Source organism: Elephas maximus, chromosome 6 (assembly GCF_024166365.1).
Source record: "Elephas maximus indicus isolate mEleMax1 chromosome 6, mEleMax1 primary haplotype, whole genome shotgun sequence".
Classification (NCBI taxonomy): domain Eukaryota; kingdom Metazoa; phylum Chordata; class Mammalia; order Proboscidea; family Elephantidae; genus Elephas; species Elephas maximus.
The window spans coordinates 14,900,701-14,910,120 of NC_064824.1; the positions used below are offsets into that span (position 1 = coordinate 14,900,701).

General features: G+C 46.5%; 1 protein-coding gene and 1 long non-coding RNA gene across 3 annotated transcripts in view; one reads left to right on the forward strand and one right to left on the reverse strand.

Moving 5' to 3' along the window:
- The window catches only part of MAP3K2 (mitogen-activated protein kinase kinase kinase 2), a 135,129-nt gene extending 131,635 nt beyond the window's left edge, over positions 1–3,494 (reverse strand). For both annotated transcript variants that reach the window (XM_049889098.1, XM_049889099.1), the window contains exon 1: positions 2,935–3,494. The gene's annotated coding sequence lies outside the window, so the exon portion shown is untranslated. The remainder of the gene's footprint in view (positions 1–2,934) is intronic.
- A 49-nt stretch (positions 3,495–3,543) lies between these two features.
- LOC126078526 (uncharacterized) lies at positions 3,544–8,688 on the forward strand. Its single transcript, XR_007518069.1, has 3 exons — positions 3,544–3,873; positions 5,534–5,679; positions 8,259–8,688. It is a non-coding gene; the product is annotated as an uncharacterized LOC126078526 (long non-coding RNA).
- Positions 8,689–9,420: the final 732 nt, after the last annotated feature.

A 9,420-nucleotide genomic window follows, 5' to 3' on the forward strand; every position in this document is an offset into this window, starting at 1 on the left:
AACAGAAGATTGTTAACACTGAAATTCAAGTTAGCCTGACGAGGACCACCAATGGATGCTACAGCTATTAGGTGAAAGATTATTGGGAAACAGGGTATCAGGACAGCGCTAATTTATCATGCCAGAGATTACTTGCTAATTTCAGAAGAGATAATATAACTTCACCCCTTTAACCAGGTGATCAAATTTAGCATCAGAAAGTTTCCTCATGGGATGCAATAGGAAGTACATGACATCGCTTACTAGGTATTCTTGCTAAAAATATTTAATCTAAAACTAATCAACCCTTTAAACTTAGCTTTCAATTTACAGCTAATATGCGGGGATAGAGGAACAAGCTAAATGACACTACGAGGGGGAAAAAACCTCAGGCAAATCCGGAATGTTAAGTCATTTTATAAAACAACTGCATTGACTGGTTCAAAAAATCAGTATTTTAAAAGGGGGGAAGGGGTAAAGCTGTTCTAGAATTAGAAAAGATTTAACAACCAAATATTTTTGGAGGGAGGGGGTGTAAAAGCCATAAAAGATCTTTCAGGACAAACGGGAAAATTTTAATATGAATGGGTATTAGATTACACTAAGGAATTATCACACCTAAGGAAATTAACCGTAATGGTATTTTGGCAATGTAAGAAAACGCCCTGATATATTTAGGAGTGAGGCTCAACCAAAAATAATAAACACACATCTATAGATAAAGCAAACATGCCAAATGCCAACAAATGTTGAACCTAGAAGGTCAACATATGGTGTTCACTATGGTATTCTTTCCAATTTTCTGTATGATTGAAATCGTTTCTTAACAAAAATTTAGAGTTGGGGGAGCCTAAACAGGTCCAATTCTACAAGGAAAAAAATCATCCTGAAACCAAGGCTGTGAGAGATGTCAAGCACCAAACCTGACTTCATTTTAATACAGTACCTATTAAACATAGTCTACTTCCTTGGTGGAAGCCCTGGTGGCGTAGTGGTTAAGAGCTATGGCTGCTAAGCAAAAGGTCTGCAGATCAAATCCGCCAGGTGCTCCTTGGAAACCCTTTGGGGCAGTTCTACCCCGTCCTGTAGGGTCGCTATGAGTCGGAATCAACTGGATGGCAACTGGTTTGGCTTTTTTTTTCCCCCTTGGTAGCAAAAGGTAAAGTAAATTGAAAGCTCCACCTAAAACACTGCTTAGAAGATTCAGTCTGCAAAGTAATCCAATTATTTGATAAGCTTTAACAGCTAGTTCTTTCAAAACAGACACATGGAGAGTGTGACCACATAATCATTCTGTAAGAATATCATATTCAACATAGCAATATTCAACATATGTTTATACTTTAACCAACAACAAATCAATGTGTAAACCACCCACCTGTTAACTCTGTAATTTGACCTTTCCTCTACAGACGTTTCAAAGACATTTAATTACAGATTTTCTTCAGCCTGACAGCATACTAGAGAAAATTACAGAGTACTATAATTGGGTATCAATAGATTTATTAAACACTTTTAACTATGCCTGAAATTTCAGTTATCTACGGGAATCGATCAGCATTTTCTTCTGTGAAGAGCTCTGGCTCTTTCCTTTTTCACTAACGGTAACTAAAAAAACAGCACAAGCCAGTAGCCAGGGGTGGGAGGGAGGGGAAAAGGGGAAGTTATTGCGTAGGAGGCACTGAGTTTATGCTAATGATGGTGAGATAATTCGGAAAAGGAGAGTGATAACGGCTGCACAACATGGAGAACGTAATCAATGTCACTGAATTACACACGTAAAAAATTGTTCAACTGGCAAATGTTTTGTTACGTATTTTTTACCACAATCAAAAAAAAAAAGTACAAGTCAAAATGCTAAAATGAGAACTCTCACTTTGCCAGTAAACATGTCACTACATACAAATGAAAAAATAATCACCTCATCAAGACAAGTTTCTACGATATTCTATACTTTAAATATCGACACTGAACTCAGGAATACTGCAAAATACAGCGCACAAACTGGTAAGTGTGGAGCCATTGCCACATAATCTAGCAACAAATTTTGCAATAAGGAAATCTCGAATAACCTACTGTGAGTTCCCTGTACGCATCAAGAACAAACTGCAAAAGTAAAATTGTAACTTTTCAAGACATATACACTTTCACCAAATACTTTTCTTCTTTTTGTAGGAGGGGAAATTTTTTCTCTGCAGCCCTACTGCAAAAAAGGTAAAGATGCTTACTAACGGTTTTGGGAAAAAAAAAAAAAAAAAAAAAAAAACTTTTTTTAAGCCAAGAAAATGATTTTGCCTTTTCGAAGCAAAACACATGGAGCAGCCCACGTTAGGGGAAGGTAAACTATATCTACCTACGAGTTTAGCATTTACCTCCGGAAGAAACTGTGCAGCCATTCTCATTTATCTCATTTTTTTTTTGCAAGATGGAGAAATACAGTCCTACAGAAAGACATCTGCATATTCGAATCAAGGCTTCCTCGATTCCCAGCTACATGACCTTGTGAAATCCGTTAATCTCTCTAAGCCTCAATTTTTTATCTGTAAAATACGGAGAAACGTGCTCACTTCACTGGGCTGGGAAGATGACAAGAAATACTGCCTGCTAACTGCCGGGCGCACAGTTGATGCTAGCTAAACGCTCCGTAACGGAAAGGAAGCAATCCTAATCGACAGATTACCACCACGAGACAGTGCAAAGACAAGCGATTTTTCGGTTACGGTACGCTACATTTCTGCTTCTCCCAGCACCCGTCCTCGTACAATCCCTGCAGAGTGTGACAGCCACGCGACCCCCGCCGCCTACTTCATCCGACAGGGCTCAGCGCAGCACTCGGGGACCCGAGGCCTGTCCCCCAGCAACGGCGGATCACCGGTGCGATCCCCAGCCGCCGAGCGGCGAACAGCGCTGGCGCCCCCCTCCCCCGCAGACACAGACACACACACAGGCACGTACCGTCCGCCCCGCCGGGACGTCGGGAGCCGAGGCCCGAGGAGGGGCCGCCGCCGCACCCGCCCCCCCGCCCCCGCTCGGCCTGTCACCGCGCCCCCCGGTCGGGGGAGGCCGCGGGGCCCGCGGGGGCCGGAGGGGCGCGCGAGGAGTCGGTCCTGGCCGGCGGTCCGGGCCGATTCCTCTCACATGGAGCCCGGGCCGGGCGGAGCGGCGGGCTCGGGGGCCCTCGCCAGCCGGCCGGGGCCTCTCGGTGCCCCTCGGTGCTTCTAGCCGCCGCGGCCCCGAGGCCAGCGGGGAGCCGCCGGAAAAGAGGAAGCCGCGGGCCGGGCGCCGCCAGAGGCCGGAGAAGGGGAGGGAGCGGCGGCCCTGCGGCCGGAGATGCCGGGAGTCCCGATCGTCGTCAGCCCCGCCGCCGCCGCCGCGGGCCGCGCGACCCCGAACGCCACCGCCGGCCGGCAGTACCACCCTGCTGGGCGCCGCAGCTGAGGGCAGCCCGCCGCCACTACTCCCGGAGCCCTGACGTCAGGCGCAGCGCGGAGCACGTCACGGCCCTCCGCTGGCGCGCGCCCGGCCTCGCAGCGCCGCGCTGAGCCGAGGCCGCGAGCCCGCGCCTGCGCAGTGGCCAGCCGCGCCCCCGCGCGCCCCACCCTAGGGGCGCCCGGGCTCCAGCCCCGGCCGGGCCGGTGCTGCTGGCCCGCCTCCGGCTCCGAGCTGTCGGCAGCTCTGTTCGCGGCGCACACGCACCTGCATCTTGTCCCCGCCGCCGCAGATCCCGGAACCCCGAAAAGCGGGCCCTCTGGCCGGCAGAGAAGAGAGGCAGCGACGGGTTCCGAAGCCAGGGCAAGTTGTTGCAAGGCGAAAACCCAATGGCCTCTTAACTTTTGGGTCTAGTTGCAGAGGTTACCCGCCCCGCCCCCACCCCGGAGACCCGCCAAGTATTATGTACGTACATTCTGTTTAATTCGTAGCCCCATTCTAGAAGGTCGGCCCAGCAAGTATTTCTTCTTCAGGTTGTTGTTGTTAAGTACCGTCGAGTCGGTTCCGACTCATAGCGACCCCATGTACAACAGAACGAAACACTGCCCGGTCCTGTGCCATCCTCACAATCGCTGTTATGCTTGAGCCCATTGTTGCAGCCACTGTGTCAATCCATTTCATTGAGGGTCTTTCTCTTTTTTTGCTGACGCTCTATTTTACCAAGCATGATGTCCTTCTCCAGGGACTGGTCCTTCCTGATAACATGTCCAAAGTATGTGAGAGGTAGCTGGCAGATTTGTTCGTTATTCTGGCACCCATTCGGTATTTTTCACCAACACCATAATTCAAAGGCATCGCTTCTTTCTTGGTAATACTTATTCATTGTCCAGCTTTCACATACATATGAGGCGATTGAAAACACCTTGGTTTGGGTAAGAAGCATCTTAATTTTCAGGGTGACATCTTCGCTTTTCAACACTTTAAAGAGATCTTTTGCAGCAGATTTGCCCAGTGCAATGTGTCGTTTGATTTCTTGACTGCTGCTTCCATGGGTGTTGATGGTGGATCCAAGTAAAATGAAGTCCCTGACAACATCAAGAAACCATGGTGGAGTAATGATTAAGAGATACAGCTGCTAATCAGAAGGCTGGCAGTTAGAATCTACCAGGCGCTTCTTGGAAACCCGATGGGGCAGTTCTACTCTGTCCTTTAGGATTGCTATGAGTCGGAATCGACTAGATAGCAATGGGCTTGGTTTTGGGTTTTTTTTTTTTTCTTTTTTTTGACATCTTCAATCTTTTGTCATTTTATCTTGGTGTTGCTTATTAGTCCAGTTGTGAGGATTTTTGTTTTCTTTATGTTGACGTGTAATCCATACTGAAGGCTGTAGTCTGATCTTCATCAGTGCTTCAAGTCCTCTTCACTTTTAGCAAGAAGGTTTTGTTATCTGCATAACACAGGTTGTCAGTGAGTCTTCCTCTAATCCTGATGCCTCATTCTTCTTCATATACTCCAGCTTCTCGTATTATTTGCTCAGCATACAGATTGAATAAGTATGGTGAAAGGATACAACCCTGACACACACCTTTCCTGACTTTAAACCAATCAGTATCCTCTTGTTCTGTTCCAATAGCTGCCTCTTGATCTATGTACACGTTCTGCACGAGCATAATTAAGCATTCTGGAATCCCCATCCTGCGCAATGTTATCCATAATTTGTTATGATCCACACAGTTGAATGCCTTTGCGTAGTCAATAAAAGACAGGTACACATTTTTCTGGTATTCTCTGCTTTCAGCCAGGATCCATCTGACATCAGCAATGATATCCCTGGTTCCACGTCCTCTTCTGAATCTGGCTTGAATTTCTGGCAGCTCCCTGTCAGTGTACTGCTACAGCCGTAACTCTAGGTTAGCAGTCGTGAAAACATCAGTCAGAGAGATGAGTTGAAACCCGTATCCCCAAAGCCACCACCAGAGACAACCCTAAACCCTGAGTCTCTCTCATGGAATCTTCTCTTTGCTCCCTGTCGCCCACAGGAAAAAACAAATTCATCATCCAGTGTGAGAGGCCCTACGTAATGTGACTAACCTGCTTTCCAATGTTCTTACCCCACTCTTCTCAGACCCAGAAAGCATCTTTCCCACCCCAACTCTTCTCCACCACACTGCTGTTTGGTCCCTCAGTGCCCTTCCCCATCTGTTCCAGAACACCGTTCATCCCCAGTACTTGGAATGAGAGAGATGGGAGTGGCACCCTCGGGGCCCAGAGGTAAGGAGCTGCTTGAACTCAGGAGTCCCAGTGGGTCAAGGGAGCTGGCGCCTGTGGGGCAGGGACTGAGGGAGAGGGGTTTTGTAATATCAGAATTGCTGGGTCTACTTTTGGGAACTTTTATTCCAGATCTCCTGCAGAGGTATCAAAGGCACAGGGACAAGACAGTCATTACACCAGTGTTTATAGTAGTCACAGCCTGAAAACAACCTCTGTGACTGTCACACTGGTCTGATAAACAGCGGTAGTACACCAGCTCCACAGAGCTGTGCAGCCTGCACAAAGAAGGGCTGGTAGGAAGGACCTTCAAAATAAAGGCTCGATGGAAAATCAGTTTGCTCCCACCTGTTTGAAAAGGGAGGACACATAAAAGCAGGAACGTCTTTGAGACTTCATAAGGAATGCCACAGAACTTAAAATGTCAGAACCAAAAGAGGCATTGGCAGTTAAGCAGTAGGATTCCCTCCTTCCATGCAGGAGTTCCAGGTTCAATTCTGGACCAGTGCACCACAGGCACTGCCACCACCCATTGGGTGTTACAGTGATACTGAACAGGTTTCAGCAGAGCTTCCAGACTAAAACAGACTAGGAAGAAAGGTCTGGTGATCTACCTCTGGAAATCAGCCAGTGAAAACTGCACGGGTCACAGTGGTCCTGTCACTCCAGTCATAGGGATGGTCGAGACAGCAGCGTTCTGTGTTGTGCCATTATGCATGGGGTCACATGAATCAGTAGTTTACCCAATGGCAGCTCACAATAATCAACATGCCACAGGAAGGAGGGCCTGGTATGCCCGAGGACAGGATTCAAATCTTAAACTCCAGGGCTCCTGGCCTGACCACATAGCAGGCGTTCAATAAATACCTGTTTGTTTACTAAGTAATCTAGAGACGGGTTCTTCCTCATACCTCTGCTCACTCTTCCCCTCCTTCCCTCACCTGCCACTCCTGGGGACTTCATTCACTTCTGGGTTCCTTAGAAACACCCCATGTGTATATTAATAGTAGCTTTTTTTTTTTTTCCATTTCCTTTTTATACTAGCGGCAGCTAACAACAACAACATATATTAAGTCTCCAAAATCTTTGGTTCTTTTGGTATATGTGATTGCAGATTAATGATTTTAGAATTTTTATTTTTCTTGGTGAAACTCTCATTCAACAAGTATTTTTTGCCTGCCTACTCTGTGCCTGGGATTGTAATGATAAAGCAACACAGCCCCCACCATCCTAGAACTCAGAATCTGTAAGGAAGGCAGACAAGTCAACAGATAACCATAAAGAGTGTGTTACAGTATGACAGGCACATGTATATAGTGCCAAAAGAGCAGAAAGAAGTAGTAGGTATGTCTGGGGAAGTAAGGGAAGACTTCAGAGAACAGGCATAATGTATTAGCTTCTGTTGCTTGAAACAACACCCATCTGTGAGCTCACAGTTCTGCAGGTCAGAAGTCCAGCTCAGCGTGGCTGGGCTCTCTGCTTGGGGCACCACAAGGGTGAAATCAAGATGTCAGCTGAGCTGAGTGCTCACCCAGAGGCTCTGGGGAGAGATCTACTTCCAGCATCATTCTTACTGGCAGAATGCAGTTCCTTGCTGGTGTAGGACTGATGTCCCCATTTCCTTGCTGACTTGTCAGCTAGGGACTGCTTCCAGCTCCTAGAGGCCACCTACATTTCTTGCCACATGATCCCCTTCACCCTCAAAGCCGGCAATGGGGAATTTCTCACTTGCCAAATCCCACTCACACTTCTCATGTCTCTTTTTTAATTCTCTTACCAGCTGGGGAAAAATATGCTTTTAAAGGGCTCATGTGATTAAGTCAGGCCCACCCAGATAATCTCCCGTTCTTAAATGCACCATGCCATAAAATTTAACCTAATCACGGGAGTAAAGTCCATTCTGTTCACAGCACTGTGGATTCTGCAGGGCATGGATACCAGGGGTGAGGATTTAGAATCCTGTCTCCCATATATGGTAAACTGAAACTTGAATCAGGAGTAATTTGCTGGGAGAAATAAGGATGGAGGGGCACACATTCCAGGCAGAGAGAACAGTGTGCACAAGCTTGGAAGTCTGAGAGAACATGCCCCAGCTTTCATTGATGGGAGGGATGTAAGCAGGAGGTAAAGCCAGAGTAGGAAGAAAGCAGCAGGGAGATCAGGAGGGAACAGTGGTGGAGCAGGCCAAACAGTAAGGAGAAGGGTAAGGAGATGAAGGCCCAAATCAGAGCAGTGGCCAGGAACGTAGCATGAGTCATATCAGTTAGGATGCATTCACTATAAGGAACAAGACACCTGGCCCAAAACAACAGAGTTTATTTTCTCACGTGACAGAAAATCCAGAAATGGATGGGTCCAAGGTTGGTTGATTTTGTAGTTTAAGGATGCCAGGACTGTGAATTGGTGTTTCTACAGTCAAAAGGTGGCTTCTTCAATTTCAAACATCGTGTCTTCCTACAGAGTAGAAGATAGTACAGAGAATTTCCACATACCCTGCACCCGTTTTTCCTATTAACACTTTACATTGCTGTGGTACATTTGTTACAATTAATGAACCTATATCATTATGTTATTATTAATAGGAGCCCTGGTGGCACAGTGGTTAAGAGCTCTGCTGCTAACCAAGAGGTCGTCAGTTCGAATCCACCAGCTGCTCCTTGGAAACCCTGTGTTGCAGTTCTGCTCTGTCCTGTAGGGTCGCTGTGTGTTGGAATTGACTCGGTGGCATCGGGTTTGGTTTGGTTTTGGTATTACTAATTAAAGTCTGTGCTGTACTCATCTCTCCTTAGTGTTTACCTAATGTCCTTTTTCTGACTTGGGATCCCATCCAGGACACCACATGACACTTAGTTGTCATGTCTCCTTAGGCTCCTCTTGGCTGTGACAGTTTCTCAGACTTGTTTTTAGTGACTTTGATGTTTTGAGGAAGACTGGTCATGTGTATTGTAGAATATCTCTCAATTGGAATTTTTATGATTTTTTTTTTTTATGGTTAAACTGGAGTTACGAGTTTTAGGGAGGAAGATCACAGAGGTAAAGTGCCATTGTGATCACATATCAAAGGTACATCTGTCAACATGATTTATGATTTCTGATAGGTTTCTCCACTGTAAAGCTTCTCTTTTTTTCCTTTTTCATACTTTATTCTTTGGAAGGAAGAGCACATTCTTCTCTTTACACTGTAATCAGATTTTTAATGAGCACATAAAAACCAAAAAAAAAAAACCCAAACCATTGCCGTCAAGTCAGTTCCAATGCATGGCGACCCTACAGGACAGAGAGAACTGCCCACTGCTAAACAAAACATTGGCAGTTTGAAGCCATCAGCTGCTCCATAGGAGAAAGGTGAAGTAGTCTGCTTCCATAAAGATTACTGCCTTGGAAACCCTATGGAGCAGTTCTACTCTGTCCTATTGGGTCGCTATGAGTCAGAATCGACTCAACGGCAGCAGGTATTGAGCACATCCAAGCCCAAGCCCATTGCCACTGAGTCAATTCCGACTCATAGCGACCCTACAGGACAATGTAGAACTGCTCTGTAGGGCTTCCAAGGCTGTAATCTTTGCAAAAGCAGACTGCCACATCTTTCTACCCCAGAGTGGCTGGTGGATTGAGACCTCCAACCTATCGATTAGCAGCTGAGCGTTTAACTTCAGCACCACCAGGGCTTCTTATTAAGCTCATAAAACTAAACCCATTGCTGTCCATTCGATTGCCTAAAGAGCACGTGACTAAGCACTGGCT